This window comes from Geospiza fortis, unplaced genomic scaffold (genome assembly GCF_000277835.1).
Source record: "Geospiza fortis unplaced genomic scaffold, GeoFor_1.0 scaffold40, whole genome shotgun sequence".
In the NCBI taxonomy this organism is placed as follows: Eukaryota; Metazoa; Chordata; class Aves; order Passeriformes; family Thraupidae; genus Geospiza; species Geospiza fortis.
In genome coordinates this window covers 29,168,126-29,186,598 of record NW_005054297.1, presented here as the reverse complement: position 1 = coordinate 29,186,598, position 18,473 = coordinate 29,168,126, and the positions used below count along the sequence as shown (strand labels likewise).

The 18,473-nt window shown below is 40.2% G+C and overlaps 1 long non-coding RNA gene across 1 annotated transcript in view; it reads left to right on the top strand.

The window, feature by feature from the left end:
- Positions 1 to 18,473, top strand: part of LOC115949514 — a 52,470-nt gene that overhangs the window by 27,687 nt on the left and 6,310 nt on the right. The window contains exon 2 of the long non-coding RNA XR_004082962.1: positions 13,514 to 13,685. This is a non-coding gene — a long non-coding RNA (uncharacterized LOC115949514). The remainder of the gene's footprint in view (positions 1 to 13,513; positions 13,686 to 18,473) is intronic.

Sequence of the window (18,473 nt, the reverse complement as noted above, 5' to 3'; positions counted from 1 at the left end):
TTTAATGGTTGCTGTCTTGCTGGTGAAGTACTGGACAAAGCAAAATGAGGAAAAGAGGCCTTTACTTTGAGGTTTATACTATGTAATTACTAATGTGATTAACATTCATAGCTGTTTTGGTAGTTTCCCCTTCACCAGCCTCTTGATTATTTAAACCAATGGGCACATATGTATATTTTTTAGTATCCTCAGCTTTATGAATAACTATGGGACATCTTATCAGTGGTTAGAACAGATGTACTAATAAGCACTTTCAAACCCAGAATAATGGGTGCTTGTGGTATCTTTTATTCTAACAACAAAAAACCTTTCCAGTTCAGCATCTAGGCAGAAAAATGGCCAACCTAATTAGAGAAAGATTTCTCAAGAGCAGGGAAAGCATTTCTCACTTCTTTTGGCATGCTGCAACATCAAACTTGTGAGTTTTATGTAAAACATTCAGGGAAGAAACAGCCGTTGTGACAAATGTGCTATTAGTTCTTAATTAACATAACTAATGAGGTCCTCAGTTCAGTGTGAAAAAAACTAATAAAGTGCTGCAGTGTGTAACATTGTATTATTCAGTCTCTTTCTTCACTTGAGCAAACTTTTGCAAGGCAAAGCATCAATTGAGTGCAGGACCTGTTTATAAATTTCTGAGCACAGCTCAGTTTGACTGGTGCCACCACTGCTTGTTCTTATCTTGTCTGTAGTTAACTTTCTGCAGCTTGAAATTCTCCATGAAATGAAGGATGGTCTCTGTTTCAGAGAGGCTTCTCTGACCTAAAGTAAAGCAACCAAACTCCTACTGCATCTTGAAGTCCTTATCTGGCTGTGTGTGCAACTGGGGAACGAGCCAAAAGACTCATGGGATCAGTCTTCTAGGTAAATAACATTGTAGACAAGAGGGGGATATGAGGTTTGTGACTTTCCATAGGTTATTCCTTATGAAAAATTTGGTAGAAGCTCCACTGATCCCTGATGGAAGCATCCAGTCTACCATCAAAGAGGAACCTGGCTGCTACATACAATTGTCTACATGACTGTGCGCTGGCACATATGCAGTGAATAAGGGCTTCACATGAGTCCCACCAAATGTGGGATCAGTCCAGAACCTGGTGGAGTCAGTGGGACCCTCACTGTTGACTCCAGTGGATGGAGCTCAGTGCCAACCTAGGGAGCAGGAGTACCTTCCCCATGTGCTCCCAGTGCTCTCCTCGTGCTGCCTCTGGCACTTGCTAGGTCACTCTGTTGGCTGATTTAGCTTGCTGGACTGGCCCCAAAGTAGGAAGAAAAAAAAAAAAGAAATTAGAACTCTTGTGTTGGTTTTTGCCTGAGTGATGGTGGTGGAAGGAACAGGCACTGGAGGGAAGGAGCAGCGGGGAAGCCTGGGATTGCCAAGGCTGAGACTGGGGCAGCAGCAGGAAAATTTGGTGGGGGGAAGAGCAGCAGCCCTGGTTTGGTCAGTGAGATTCTAGACTGTCTGGGCTGCCTGTGAAACCACAACCGAATTCCTCATGTCAATGTCTTTATTTTGATTATTGTTTGAAGGAGTCTCCTTGTATCCACTTTCCAATCAAAACATCATGTACTCCCTAAAATCTGACCTTGAATGTGAACATGCTGCACTACAGGGACTGAAGTCTACCAGCCATATAACATAGATGAGTGCCTTTGAAAAACAAATCCTTAATCGAAGTTACACTCCATTTGTTTTTTAAGTTTTCATTTTGCCATTTAAGTTGCTATTTCATTGCCGTGAGAAACTTTTTTTTTTTTTTTGATGGATCTTTTTAAACTGAATGTACCTGGTTGTTAATGTCCCAGTGGAGGATATTTTCACTTATTTGCCCCATACTCATAGTTTGAGTCCGAGATTACCCGTGAAGGGTTTTAGTGTCTGCATGCAGAAATTTGTGCATTGTTGTTGTGACTATTTGAGCACTTCAATTGTAGTATTTCTTTGTCACTCTATTGTTGTAATTATATGTTAAGTTAGGTGAAGTCAGAAATTCATTTTCTTCTGTTATGTCTTTCTTGTCAGCCTGCAGTTAATTCAACATTGACTTATAAAAACAACATCAATGGAATGATAGTTTCAGCTACATTGTAACTTCTTTTTTACATAGTCACAGAAAGAAAGTAAAACCAAGTTGCAAAATGTAGGCAGTTTCAAAGGCCAATTTCAACATGAGAAAAATGAAGAAAAGATACCTATCCTCAGAAAAGGATACACTAGGTATGCTAACAAGTAATTTATTTCTAAACAGGCGCTGTCTTCGGTCAAAAAGACCGAAGGGATCACTTTTCTGCTCAGACTTCCTCCTATGAACATTTATCCAAGGTGAAAAAGTCACTGCTGCAAATTACCTCTGACACTCACACAGGATTTTCCCCTGTGGGATACTCTTTCTGTTCAAGCGTGGTTTTTTTAATGAATGAATCACCATCTCCAATAATAGTCAACTCCCCACATTACCAGATGAGCTTCTTGAAGTTTGATGAGAAATATGTTTTCATTCCTGCATGAGTTTCTTCCAGAGCAAAACAAGACTTGTGGGAAAAGCTGGGCTTTTCCAACACTTCACCTCCTGAAAATGTCAGTGGTAATTTGTTTTGAAATGGTTATTGGAACATATTCAAAGCACATTATCAAAATATTTTGTCGAAAAACCCCCAACCATAAATACTTTTGATAAAAGACTGTTTCAAAGCATGACTCGACAAACACACAAACGTCAAACTTCAGAAAACAGCAAAAAAAATTAACATTCCAGATTTTCCCCCAATAAAGATTTTGTTTTTAAATGATGCTTGCCACCTCTCAGCTCAATAGTCTACTCAATGAGACAAACAAAGTGTTATCTCTGGAAAGAGGTTCACCTCAGCTGTTTCTCTGGATTCACTTGTTTCTTGGTACCATCTGGTTTTGAGGGCAGCTTTGCTCACATCTGCTCTTGTTGGATTTGCAGATCTCCCAGCAAGCTCTTCCATCCAGCTCTGTCTCTGTGTCTGCTCCTACCAGGCACATGTGTCAGGTTCCTCATATTCATTCCTCTTTTGGCAAGCCAAAAAGAAATTATCCAGAGTAATTTAATCCACTGCTAGGTGCCTTTGCACAAGAGTTTGTCAGGTTCCTATGACAAATCACTCTGGAAGCACAGTGTGCTCACCTTTTTAACATTTTCCCCTCTTTAACATTTTCCCCTTGACAAGCACCAGGAAGAATTCAGTGGTAGTGTGTAGTAGCTGAGTATTTCCTACAAGTTAAGAAAATAGAACTTAATATTCGGTCCCATCCTCCTGTTGGCTGCTCAGTCACATGCAGGTAAATATTGCTGCATCCTTTCAGACAGAGACATGGGTGCCTGTGCAGTGGTACATAACAGAGAGGGTTAATGTATGCTGGAAAGCCCTGAGGAGAGTAAGCAGAAGCTCCTATGTAAGGATAGGACAATGGGTTTTTTTGTTAAGAAAATCTAAAGGTATGCTTAAGCCATTCCAAGGTATCACACAGGTCATTATTACATCATTGATGATTTACATTTTCTGCTCTGTATAATTTTCTATTCCTGGCTTAGAAAAGCAAGTTAAAGCTAGATAAATGCTGGAAGTGCTCAAATAGTGCATTTAGCTTCTAATAGCTTAATAACCACTTTCTTCTCTCTCATTTGTCATTATTATGTGTCTGTTAACAAGAAACTGTTCAGCAGAATCACAGAAGAGCTGCCTCAAGTTTTACTACCAGATTTGTGAGAAGGAATAGGTTAGGACAGCGAGGAATAATTTTTAGAAGTGAGTAATAAACAGAGTCTTTGAAATCTAATTTCTAGCTGTCATCCTCTTAATTAGCAATGGGTCTATTTGATGTCTCAGTTCAGAGAGTGAGAATAGTCTGTTTTCTGTCTGTCACAGTGATTAATGTCTTTTTTGTTAATAACCCAGTAGCATGTACAGAGTCTTGTACTAAATCTATACAGTATGCTGTCCCAGAGCAATTACATGACATATACCCAGTTACATCAGTGGTGATGTCCTCTGTTTGGATTGCTGAAAAAGCAGACTGATGACAGGGTGTCTGCTGAACCAGAATTTTCAAGCAACTAGATAGAAGCCATAGCCCTGTGAATATACACTGAATTTAATAATAGTTTTTTACCTTCTGGTCCCTACTCATTTGGATTGTTTTCCTCATTACAGGAACCAGCTTCTCTGCATGTTCCACAGGGCAGCAGAAATGGAGGGACAATAAAATCACAGCTAAGTGCATCATATTAATCATGTAATATCTCTTATCCTTTCCTGGAACTGGTAAGAGAAATGGGGTATATCCCAAAGAATTCAAAATGTGGTTTTGCTCATATTACATGAACAATGGTTATGAAAGGCAGATATTGAAGCAGATCACTAAATTCATATTAATTATAGTGGGATTTTGACCAGCCCTAAGCGGAAGCCTGTGGCTTTGAGGAATTGATATCTACATTTTTATTTCAGTTTTAAACAATTCCAAGATTCCCGGTGTTCATTTCTTATATTGCTGCAACCATTCTCAGATGTATTTTCTCATGCTATGCAAACTAGAAGGTGGCTGGAAGTTTCAGAAGTAGGTGAAAGAGAACATTATCCACTTTCTTCCTAGAGCAGTTACTTCTTCACCTGATCTTGTCTTGAAGAAACATTCAGATTTGCATTTTTTGTTTCTGTGAAGGAGAGCAATCATACTTATTGTGGTAGCTGACACTAAAGCACAAATTTATTAATAGTAATAAATATTAATATTTAAGTAATATTATTTTTTGATTATTCATCAGATAATTAGTAGAGAGTAAAATACATAATTGAAAACTTGCAAGATGCAATAGATAATTATGTGACAGATAATACAATTCACAACAACAACTTTCACCTAACCAGACTTGTATGGTCTGGCTTTCATTTTGAGAAATGTAGCACTCTGAAACAACTGGAAAGTGAGGCCAAATATTAGTCCTAGTAAGAAGTATTGAAGATTTATCATTTAGAAGGCATCACCAACACATTCTTCTCTTTTGGCTTGACTTACAGTAGTTTAGGGTTCTTGTGAGACTATGACACCCTCACACTGAATATAATTCCATGCTGTGTTAATGAAAGTCAGTGTTAATGTATTTGTGTGGTTAGAGTTAGGGAATTAATAGTATTTAAGGTTTGCTTTCCACACAAATAGCTGGAACACTAAGCTCTTTAAACATTTCTATGTATAGTTGGCATGCATAGCCTCTGTTTTGAGGAATTAGGGAGGAATTGGGTAGTCAAGATCCCACGATCTCTGTAGGAAAGTCAAATACAGATTTTGATTCAGCTTAGTGCATTAACCCCTGCAGAGCACTGTTTCTCCTTGATTTAGGGGATACATGTGAACCATATGTTTTTCCTCACTCAAGGATAGTTGTTGAACTTTCTGTGCATGGCTGAGGATGATGTACATAAAAGGGTGCAGGTTTGCACTGATAGCAAACATCTGTACTGGCTTTGTTTCCATATAAAGGGCGCATGCACAGGTTTCTGTGTTACTGCTATGTGTTAATACACTGTGTGCCAGTAACTCTTCCTCAAAAAACATGCAGCTTGACTTTTGCACAGTATTTCTTAGGCTTTGGCATGCATGGTTTCACAAAACTGTGCCTGGTGACAGGAATGAGATTTCAATCTGCTTCTGGCAATGGTCCTACTGGAGCCTGGAGATCATAGTGCTGCTGGAGCGGCACTCTTTTAGGAGAAGAATTATGTTTGTTGTGTTTTGTTACTTTTTCCCCTCAGTGAACCATAGGCATGCTAATTGTAAGGTATGTATCACTGGTTAAAGGAGAAGATAAGTCCTGCTGGCTGTCCTTTTTATTTCCTTGTTTGGAAGTGGGAGTGCTGTGTAGAGCTGTGGATGATTTTGCTGATACACACTGCAGTGCATAGTACATACTCAGAAAGGTTCATTAGAGCTGAAATAAGTTCCTCAAGTTGATATGAGCTTGAAGATCCTGCTGAGTTTCCAGATTGGATACACAGGGATTTTTTTAAGACCAGTAGCATTTGACCTATCTTGGCAGATTATTTTGAAAAACCCCACGCCTTACAGTCTAACACTGCAAGCTACTTGCTTCTTATTTTTACTTTGATCTCTGGTGTTTTCAGTCTTTACAACTTAGTCTCACTGTCACTTTTCACAGATCTGTGGCAAAATGTGATTTTTTTTTTGTACAGCCTGTCATGAATCAATAGAACTGATGTGGTTTACTTTTGCCTATTATTTCACCTGTTTAATGAAATAATTAATTGTGATTGAAAATTCAGCATAGACACCCAGAAATTCTTGTTCTCTCTGACATAATTGAGAAAATTCATTAATTGCCATCTCACCCAATGGTGTTTCATCAGCTAGTCTTTTTTGAATAGAACATAAATGCTGTAGGTTAGGAAACTTATTTCATACGTACTACAGGAGGAAATACATAGTTCAGGAAGCCTTTCATGTTTGATGTCTAAGAAAGGAAGTAGCCACCATGAATTGTGGGCAGCGTTGACTAACTCCAAAATATAAAATTTTGAAATGTAAAAGTTTAAGAGATAAACTGTTTTTCCATGAATTTAGTAAATGACTATATAAATTTGGTATGCTGAATTTTTGTGCCAGAGTTGCCTGCAAAGTCTTGGCCTCAGACCAGTAAGGCAAAATGGAAAGAGAGAGAGAGTTGGTTGGGTTTCCCTGTGAGCCAGAGAATGATCTCTCAGTTTAAGGACAAAGCAGGTTTAATTTCTGTTGCTGCCCCTTCCTTGCAACACAAACTCTTCTCTGGACATTGACATTCTTTCCTCACTCTGCTTGGTGCTGTGGCTGACAACTATTTATGGAATGAACCCAACAGGCTGAGTCTTCTGCTTGACTGATGGTGGTCTTAAAATGGTAGATTGGTAAGCTGATGATATCATTGCTTTTGTGCTGGTGAGTGTAGCTAGCCTTGTGGTTTAATAGCTTGGTGAAGAACAGTTTAAAAATTATTTTTGCTGATCTCTGGGTGCCATTATGAACTTACTTAACTTCTATTCCCATTTCCAAACCATTTAGTTTTAAGTCTCTCATGTGGCATTTGTTAATCAGGATGTATATAGAATCAGAAGCAAATGAAAATTAGAATAATGAGAATGGAGTACAAAAAAATCTGTGATTTTTCTGTTCGTACGTTTTCCTTTTTATTACAGTGCTGAAATGCTTAATAATGCTTTCAGCTGGTGTAATATATCTTGAGATGGTAGAATTAGTGCATATTTTGGAAAACCCCAATGACAATAGAAGGATACAGAGTTTTATGACTAGGTAGCAAACTGGAATATCACCTGCATGCTAAGTGCAGCTAAAATAACCTAACTAATGAGATAATATGAGATAACATATGGGAGTAAATAAAAAGGTGTTGGATGGGTGAAGAAATGCCATAAGTTAAGTCCATATATAGTTCAAAAAACATTGCAGTTCTGACTCAGGCTCATGAAATTGTGGAAAGTGAGAGTTAAGGCTGCCTCTGTACTTAATATGCCTTGGTGCCTTTCCAGCAAATATTTTATTATGTGAGCTGTCCCAGTGATTTTGGAACGTGAGAAGCATTATGGACGTCTCTGAGGGTTCGACAGTGAATTTTTCCCATAGATCTACAAGCAAGGACAAAAGTCCACAGAATGGGGAGAAAGTTCTCCAGTTCCATTTTGGGTCTGTTGTAGACAACCTGTCTGTGCAGCCTGCCCCCCTCGTATTAAGGCATGACTAAAATGTTTTATTTACAAATTTGGGCTGTGGTTAGAATTTGGACAGAAGATCTTAATTTATGTCCCCAGAAAATGTTTTAGTCGTAGAGAAAGTTACTTCTACCCCTTCAGCATAGACAGGCAAACTTGCAGTCAAAGCTCTCTTCTTTTTGACTTGGATCAAAAGGTTTCTCCTTAAATTTTTGAAATGTAGGCGGATACCCCATTACTGAGCTATTCTGATATGATGCTGAGAAAATCATTGTTTCCTTCTCCTATGAGAAAAAACCAACAATCAAAGCTTTAAGAGCTAGCATAAAATAAAGTGACTGGTCTGTGCTTTGGATGGTGATGCTAACAGAGGATGAGGCTTTCAGTCTCAGCTCTTACATGCTCCTCCTTTCTTCAGTATCTGAGACTCTTGCACACCCTAATGAACTGGTTTTTAGCTGTCTATTTTGGAAATGGGAATGTGAAAGTGGGAAAATGTTTTGCAGAGCTGGAAGCTGATTCTTCTTCCTGCGCATACCTCACCAATGCTCCCAGGGTGTCTCTTCCCATAGCTCCAACTCTTCTGCATGCAGCCCATTGGGTTTGTAATGATTTGTACAGCATTTCCTTTAGGTTACCATTTTGTTCATGTGTGCTTGGGATGTCCATTTTTCTCATTAACATCAACAGGAATAAAAATAACTCCCCAATTTCTTCAGCTGAATTGAGAGTACAAACCAGTCTCCCTGGCATCACTGGCTGTTCTGTAGGGATCAGAGTTGATATCTCTTCAGTTTAGCTGTTAACTGTACTCCGAAAACAAATTCTTTTGTTTTCAGTTTTCTTTTTCTTCTTAGGTTGAAACAAAATACCATTATACTTACCACCAATGTCTCCCAAGACTTAGGGAAAATTAGCAAGGTTATAAAATCTACAGTGTGTGTGGTTTGCTGTTGCAGCTGCACATTAAAGAAAAAGTAATATACTCACTTGTCCTCCTTAGAAAAGCATCTATAAATTAGCACTGTTTGAAAAGTTCCTGATGCCCAGCACAATTTCTGTATGTTACAGTCAAAATGTGGGCATTCCATTTTTATCACTTGAATCAATTTAAACAGTCTTGCCAGGATCTGAGTGGTCTTTGCTCCAACCTTTTTCTTTATAACATTTTCTAAACTTGTCTCTGTCCTCCAAGGGTTGGAGAAATGGAGTACCTGAGAGTTGCAGAGTCCCCGCAGTGCCTTTGCAAGGGTTGGTAAGGCCAGCTGTCCATATGGAAACCTGGCTGGAGGTCTTGCATCCTGAATGGCTCCACCATGGCTGGTTGGGCTGAAGACCATCAGGCCTTCAGTAGGGATGAGATTGTGTCCTTCTGGGTGCCTTTGGAGGGTTTGTGCCTTCACTGGAGAGCCTGCATCTCTGTTTCCATCCGTCTCACTGGAATGAGTAATTCCCATGCTGGAATAATTGTTTATCCAAACCTCTTCAGCTCGGTTAAGGGCATACTTCAGCATGTTGCAGCATGTTGCTGCCTTCTTGCACTACTAAGAATGAGGAATAGAAACCTAAGGCAAGTGAGAAGGATTTGTGTTAACTCTGTTGCCAAGGAGTTTTTCTTAAATTCTCACCTTCCATAATATCTGAGTAAAAATAATATTGCATCTATTAAATCTTCAAGTTTCTTACTTTTTCTTCATCAACACTAGGATGAAGCAGTTTACAGTCGCCAGAAATGCACATGAGCGAGGCAGAGATATTAGAGTTGTTCTTGTCCTTCCATGCCCTGTCCCCTGTGTTTCTTAATCTGCATGTGCAAATTAAACTGAAATTAAACTCTTAATTTATCACCATGTTGTGGTGACAGCAGGCAGGATCAGAACACTTTAAAAACACGTAGCACCACATTAACATCAGAAACAGATTCTTCCCCAGAGAGGAGAGAAGATTTTAAAGAATGCAGAAAGATGCCACAGGGCTGTAATCCCTCTCACTGCACCGAAAACAAGTGATTGTTGTTGAAACACTTGGAAGCGGAGGTGGGTCCAATAATCTGCAAAACATATGTAGGATACGGCTTTTCCACTGGAGATGAGAACTCGAAATAAACAACATTAGAGGAAAAAAAAACAGGGCAAAAGAAAAAAGAGAGGAAAGATGTTGTATGGTAATAAGTCAATGTGACTGCCCAGAGAAGTGAACTGCTCCAAGGAGCATCCCTTTGGATGCAGTTCGTCTTTGCTAAGGAGGGCTGAAGGCTCTCCCCACCTCCCCCTGCTCTCTTTGCTTGCCATGGTATGCTTTTGCAGGGCTTTGAGCAGCCTCCTTGTCCCTTCATGGAGTACTAGCAGGTATCCCAGGATCTGTGAGGGCCATTTATGAAGACAGCCTGTGGTCCTGGTTTAGTAAAGCTCTTAAACACGTGCTTAAGGGATTTGCTGATTTGGATGCTGTACTCTCCTCTGGCTCCCTCCACCTCTTCTGGCTCACTGACTGCTTGGTTCTACAAGTGCTTTAGGGTGCTCCTGCCATTGAAAGCTGGACCCCCTCTTCTCTGCAGCATTAGAAGAGGGGCAGGCATGCTAGCCTTGCCTCGGCAGGTATGTCTTTTCTCTCCTAATTTGTGGTGGGAGAGGAGCTCACTGGCCCCATGCTCACCCCAGCAGGTAGCAGCATGCTGCAGCATGTGGGGCCACAGTGGATCATCCTGTCCTGCTGACAGTCCCATAGAGCATGGTCCCCAACCTTGTGCATGCCAGGGGCACTGCTCTCCAGGAGGTGACCACCCATCCCATGGACTCCACTCCAGTGCGGTCACTCCCTGCTCAGAACAGCCTCATGTTGCAGAGGGTCCCCTACAGGGCTGTGCCTTCTCTTGGTGGCAGTGAGGAAAGGCATGGGAAAAGGCTTCACTTATATGGTTCTATGGCTATAGAAACATTTCTGCCTTAAACTTATTTCTTTGAGCGGGAGGTGGGTTGCCTTTCCTATGTGGGGGACAGGAAAGAGATTTCAAAGCCTTTGCAAATATGACAGTTTTAAAGCTTGCTCTCTGGATGAAGACCTTAGATATCACTTTTGAATGCTGAAATTCCCAATCTTTAAGAGCACTAAAGTGATTTAAAACCCAGGGTCTGAGGGCATTGGCAGGAGTAATTTTCAGAGCTCGTAAGTCACTGTTCTTTTAAATTAAATTTTACTGCCGTAGGATCTTCTCAATATGTTACCCTTGTTTCTATATTAAACTTCACATTACAAAATCTTCTTAAATGTTTGTATTCCCACAGAGACGGCGTAAAATGTGTTTATTTTTTTGCTCTTGCTTTGCTTCATCCAAGAGACCCCAGCTGAGAGAAGTTGGAGATCCCCATTTGTTAGGTTTTGTCCAGTCCAGAGGTGCCCCTGCCTGCAACAGCGATGCTCTGCAGGAAAATACAAACTCGCCAAGCTTTGCTTACCTCAGCCCAGCTTGGGGTTCACCTCACTGACTCTGGAGATTGACCAGGAGAGATGTATTGCCTGGCAGATGTGGGACACACGTCCCTCCTGCACTGCTTGTGATTTGTGTGCCAGGCCAGGCCCCCTCAGGCTCCTTTGCCAAGACAGGTGCTGGTGTTCTTTGTACAGCCACTGCTCCTTGCTTCATGGGAACAGGGCAAGAGCAGAGCCTGTGGCCATGCCACAGCCTCTTTGGAGATGCCTAAACCAACAAGCCAAGGTGCAATTATATTTTCTCCACAGGGATTGGGATGCACACAGGCCTGTGCACCCATGGCTGAACTGTTGGTTCGCTGCATCCAGGCTTCCCTTGGGAGAGCCTGACTTTAGGTGTTTGGAGAACCTATGCCCACAAGCTAGCACTGTGGCTCAATGTGCCTTCAAAACTGGTGTATCAGGCCTCCATAAAGAAGTTGATAAAGAAGTCTGAAGTAGTGGGATTGTTTTATTTGGAGGCTTTCTAATAAGGTTGAAGAACTTTGTAAGGGGCAGAGTCAGGACTTCTGTTAAATCAAGCCTCAGATTTGGATTTTCTATCAAATAGTGCTGGGGCAGGGCAGACAATACAGGGTTAAGTGCTGCAGCTGGGCACAGTTGCCCTGCACATGCTGCATTGGAAAAGGAGGGGGGCAGAGAGAAAGCTGTGCCTGAAACTATTGTGCAAACCAACATTTCTGCGAATTCACCTGCAAGAAGCAAACCACTTCAAGGGCTTCATTGAAGAAAGAAATATTTTTCCCTTAAGAAGCTTTAAAAGAAAGGGCCCTCTTGACAAAAAAGAAATCCTGGTGATTCAGCTGAGCAGAGTGAAAAAAAAGAGAAAGAAATGAAAGTGTTAGCAAAGCCTTGATTATTGGTGACAGAGGAGCATTAGCCAAGTTATAATGGATTGTCAAACTAGGCTCATGTTTGCTTAGCCTCCCAAGTTCTTTGCACTGAATCAACATCTAGCCATCTGGGATGGGAGGTGGGGGAAGTAGGTTTTTGTTAAAAAAAAGAAGTGAAAATCAGTGGAATTTATGTTTCTATTCTAACGGAAGAAGTGTTTAAAAGGAAAACATACCTTTCAGAATGAAGCATTTGTTTTTGTTCTCTACAAGTGCTTATTTGAATTCATGTTTGTTAAAGGGCTTATAGTTAGTAAATCATCAAGGTTTCCCTTGGTAACATAAAAATAGGTGTCATTGGAAAATTTGTAGCAAGAAAATAAAACTGCCTTTTACCCATTTGGACTTCACTTGACTTGGTGAGATATTTGTAAACCTGGTTTAACTTAAAAGTACATTTCTTTAAGAAAAAATTACCATTAGGACAGAAATTTTCCAGGAAGACCCACAGAAGTTGCAGCAACAACACCATGAATCATGTGTCCACCCAAGGACAGAGCCACTCCCAAGTGGTCGTGCTTACTGACGAGGGAAACACAAAACACTTGAGTATGAAAGCAAGAACAGCTCGGGAAACAAAGTCAGATTTTTCTGTAGCACATATAATTTAATTTTCCAGGCTTGTCCTCCTGTACACTAATTCAATCACTTACATTTAGGACCCCTTGGCTTTGATAGGCACAGCTAGGGTGACCTCTTGTCATTGTATTTGTGTGTGAAAATAATTGTGCCCAACTTTATATCACACTGAAAACTGTCCTGGTCAAAAGCCCATGGGAGCAAACAGACAGACAACAGCCAGCTTGAGATGGCTTTGGGTCAGGACCTTGTGCTGATGAAAAAATGAATGATACTTCTGAATACAAAGTTTTGTCTTTGTGCTGCACCTCTCCCTAAGGGAGCTGGGAACAGTGCAGTTATTTTCACACTCTGACAGGAGTGCACAGGTAAGAGGAGGAAGGCACAGCCACTGGGATGAAGATTTGACTTTAGCCCTCAGTCTCAGCCCAGGCTTTTTGAGGGCCAGAGGTTACTATGGATGACTCTGCAGCACAGCTGATAGAAATGTTCCTCTGAAGGTGCAGCTGCTGCTATCTTCAGAGAATTCTGTGCCTGTCCGTTTCATCCAGATAACCACTAAGGTTAACTGGTGGGAGGGGTTAGTCCCAAGGGATTTCCTTGAGAGTCCCTATGCTACTGCATCTGTCTAATTTTGAACAGAAAATCCTGTTGGTGACAGAGTCCCAGCATTTTGTTTTGGTATTGTATATGTGGGCAGATTTAGTAACTTGCAAAATTCAGTACATCATAATCAGTTTCTGGGTCACTAAAGAGACTTGACAAACTCTTGGTGTACTTTGTAATGTGTTTTTTTCTGTTTTAAGTCAAACCAGAGTGAGAGCCTTGACTTGGAGTGTTCTGATTTATTTCATCTGCACTTAGAAGATATCTTTTGTTTTGTTGCGCATTGGAAAAAGAAGACCCTGGTGGAACATCGCACTCATAAAACAACAAAAAAGAAGAAACAACTATGAAACAGGAATATTTGAAGACATGGTATGTCAGTAATTTAATTTGCATTCAAATTAAACTATTTTTTAAGTACTATATTCTTTTGAATTCTGATACACTAAAAAAAAAAAGGTTTATTCAGCAAGGGTTAACTTTCTCTTGTGCACAAGGATCTGATTCATTTAACTCCCAGTTGAGTTTTTAGCACACAAATGAAGTGTTATGTGGTTATGCTGGAGCACTTGGCATTGGGTGAATTTTTCCCATCGTAATGTTGACTTACCAGACTCGTGCAAAGCCTGTCCTGTGCCTGGCTGTGGCTGTGCCTGTGGCTGTGCCTGTGTAGCAGAATGCAGCTCTGTGAGCAGCCCTGCTGTGGATGGAGCAGTGCAGCTCTGTGTGCAGTGAACCTCCTGCCACTGGGGAGGACAGTGCATTTCGCTGGGTAAATGTCCTAATCCAAGGCACTCTGCATTTTCTGAACTCCAGTGAGGAGTTTACAGGTCTTTTGGACCTGGGAAGACTAAGAAAATGCTTGTGAAATTTAAACAAAACTTAGCATCTTTGCATACTGTAGGTAGGGTCTTTGGTGCATGCAAATTTCTTTTGGTAGCTGCATTATGTTGTGAAGTATTTTAGAGTAATGACATTCAAGACCAGGATTGCAGTTCTAATGTAAGGATCACAGAGATTCAGGGATAATACCAAGCCTAGGCCTGTTTTGTGATGCACATTTGCAGTAACTGAAAATGAAAAGTTGGTGTTTGCATGTGGCATGTTGAGTCCTACCCCTGTATATGACATAATAATAGAAACATAATTCTGTAATGACTAGGGTGTATGTGGGCTTCTTGTTGTGAAAATATACATTATTGTAAAGTAATCCCATTGAGTGAGAAGGGAGGAGACACTAATACTTCATATATCAATGCTGGGCTGGTTTTCATTTACCAGGCCTTCTTTATATTCTTTTGGCAAGGTAAAAGTCTTTGTATGGTTGAAAATATAAATTGCACCTCAGAAAAGGCTTTTTTACAATGTCAAACTATTATAAAAGAGGCTTGGTGGAGAGAGAGCCAGACTTATTGTTTGCCTTTCCTTGGCCTTTTCTCATCAACACAAAGCAGCTTGTTCTGAAACTTTATCAGTATATGGACTGGAGTTATAACTTGGTTTGGACTGTTCTGTGCTTAGCAAATATCTCTTGATTGGGAAATTTTTGCCTACATGGTTGTCCTGCAGGCATAGGAAGTCTTTAAAGATGTTATGTTAAAAAAAAACCCACTGTAGTTTGTGAAATCAATAGAAATCTTTCCTCTGGTTAAATTTTCAGTTCTGAAAGTTAAATAATTAAGACAAGGTGGTGTTAGGTTATAGGCTGGACTCAAAAATGTCATATGTATTTTCCAGCCTATTTGATTCTGTGGAGATAGTTTTTCATGAGGGTTTTAGGGTGGGTCCCATGTTCATTACCTATTCATTTGAATACTCAATAAACTGAGTGTGATGGGGTTTTAATTCTCAGTGGTAACATTGCATGCAGGAATAATGTGTAAAGTAAATGAAGGGAGTAAAAATTACATCTGTTTTTGACCAGACAGTTCTGTGTTTACAGCTAGTCACTCATCATACTTGCATTTTCATATGTTTTGTTTTCAGTGCTAACTTAAAAGAATATGAATCATGCAGGGGGCAAAGATTGAGGTAATTTTCCTGAATATTTTTCTGTAGGATTCACAGACCACTTGCCCTCAGCAGTATGAAAATCTTCCCATTGTCTTTAGGCTGTTGTGTTGTGAAAGGCTGCAGTATAATGCAGGATGCAGTGTGCATCCTGCATCCTGATTTCTCCATGGAGTAATCCAAAAAGTCCTTTAAAATTTAGAATGATCCATTTTAATTGTCACAGTACTTTGGAGTTGCTGTCTGCTTAATAAAGCTCTGTCCCTCCCCCCTTACTGATAAATTGTCAGTGTTTGACATAGAAGTACACCTTAACTGTTTTTGAGGGCCCTTTCTTTTAAGTGCATCTTAACTGCTTTTAATTTCAGTATTAGGCTATGGAAAAAAAGCAGTGATACTTTGGATCTGGAGAAAAAAAAAAAACCAAAACTAAAGGGAATAGAAAATGCTTTGACTTTGGTCATTATCAATGTTATATGGCAATATTCACCTGTTTCAAGATTTTGCTGTATAGTGGAAATGAAGTCTCTGCTAAGTGGGAAAATGTTCCTGAATTATGGAAGGTCAAAACCTGTTAGAAAAATTAATGGCAGCAAGCAGCCTGATGTTAAATTACATTGTTAATGGTGAGGAGGGTGCATCTAGTTTTCCTTCTCTAAAAGCTAACTGCAAACCAATGTGCTATTTTAGCCACTAAAAGCTTCTCTGAGCATGGCTTGTCATAGAATTATTTTCATTTCAAGCTGCATTCTCTTCCGAAAAAGACTTATATGTAGATGAACCTGTTTGGCAAGGGATACTTACACCCAGATCCATCAGTAACTTCAGTGCTCAGCATCTCTACACCTGACTTGTAAGCTTCTAGCACAGGAAACAGGAAAAGAAATCCAGCTTAGAGACTTAAGTTCCATATTCAATGAGTAAACGGAAATCAGGGTATGAGAATGGGATAGGTTATTGCAAAATGTTGTCCATAAATGTCAGTAATGAGAATTGCTAAGAACTACAAAGAAATAACATGAATGCAAACCATGTAGTAGATGGAAAACAGAGATGCTCTATAGACATATCCAGAAGGCTTAGATTTTGGAACAAACTTTGTTGGGAAGTAGCCAAATTGCTGACACTGAGGTCTTTCAAGAAGAAATTAGACAGAATCTAGAAGACACAGTCTCGGCACATTGAAGCTTGATTAAAAAAAAAAAAAAAGGCAGCACAAATTTCATGGGATGAAATCACAGAAATATCATGCTGGAAAAGATTTCAAAAGATTAACTAATTTGGTCCTGCTATGGACATACCAACAACATGGTTGCAGTAACGATTGGCTCTGGCTATTTTGTGAACATGCTGATATTGGAAATCCATGAGCAATTCAAAATAATTGTGATGTTTTTGAAACCAAATGTTGATTTCTTTTTTTCTTCTGAGCTAAAAGACTAATACACCATGAATTAGTGGTAAACCCCTTGCTGTACTGTGCCTAGTGACTTTTGGTGTCTCAAAACTGGGGAGGAGAACACTGTCTTAATGAATATAAACAATAAATATTAACATACATAAAAATTATCGAACTTATGTCTACAAATGGCATAATTGCAGGCTAGACTGTCCTCAGCTAGTTGTTATGAACAGAATGTCCTGTTGGATCCCTTTTAAAAGTAGTGTATTTATTTTTCAGCTGTATGCTTCAGATGAGTTCCACATGTACTCCAGATTTAACAAATTTATCATTGGTGTCTTATTATCACTTGAAATTGCTTCACAGTTAGGTCAGATCCAGAATTCTGATTTGTTGTTCACAGCATGGATCACATTTTAAGACCAAGTGTCTTGTGTATCTCTTCTCTTCCCATTCTGCAGTTGTGAAACACCCTTGTGGTATGGCTAGTTATTACATCCATGGAAAAGTGAAGTTAGGAAAGTATTTCATGCAACTTTAACTTCATAACAGTTCAACAGCTGGGACTGGGGAGAGCCAGCATTGTGTGACTGGCCAGTTCTCCATTGCAGGCCATTTCTGAGAACATCTGACAATGTTGTTTTATAGTATTTGACTTCTAACTTATCTCTCTGAGTACATTACTGGTTGTTTCTAGGGATTCTGCCTTCCTTGAGTGCTCTATCCCTTTCCATCTCTCTTGTCCTCTCTGCTGACAAGGCCAAAGCTAGAAAGCAGTGTGAAAGGCAGCACCCTCCAAATCACAGGTTACTGAGACCATGTGTGAGTTCATTGGCAAGGGGAGGGAGGCCACAGGACAGTGCAGTCTTTTCTTCCAGGAAACTGCAAGAAGGTCTTGTCAAGTATTCCTCACTATCCTTGCTTTTTGAAAAAGGATTTAATTTTCAGCCAAACACCTACCTCTAAGGAAACTGGTTGTCTTTTCTGGAAATTACCTGTACAAAGCTGGGGCTGAAGCTCTGCCTGTACTGGGTCCTGCCTGCGCCCCAAGAGTTGTTGATGAGGGAAGATGGGGTACATCACAGGAGGAGAAGTCTTCAGGGCATCCTTCCTCTGAGAGACTTCAGGCTGGCTACAGCTGTGTTGTGCAGCCCCAGGGAATTTTCAGGGATGTGGATGTGTAGGGATCTCCATTTGTCCTTTCCATACAGTTTATTTTAGTGGGTTCTCCATTCTTTTGAAGATGACTAACAACATGGGAGACTCCCTCCATGCTTTACTGGCTCTGCTCAATAAAATATTCTAGCCAGGATGAATGCATTTTAATAAGCCAATTTAACCGATGGGGTTTGTGTGTTCATTTAATGTTTCTCTCCCTTTTCTCTCCCTTTTTCCTCATGAAGAGGTGCTGCCTGCTTGTTGTTTGTAATTAGAAAGACTCTTTGAGGATGGCTCAAGGGATTAAACTGACTGAGTTTATTTTGTTTGGTCACTAGGATTGTACAGAACACAATATAAATGTGAACATTACCAATCCAAAATGAGTGTTCTGTTGAAATTATTACAACAGGAATTGAGTAAGCTCTGCCAGATATATTACTGCATTTTTATTTGTACACACTTACAGTACAGCCATTGTCACAGATAGGTTGCAGGACTGGGTGGATGACTGGTCTGGCCCCAGAGAGCATTTCTCGTGTGCCTGCCTTGTTGAAGCCCTCAGAAGCCCAGGAGCCTTCCTGCATGGC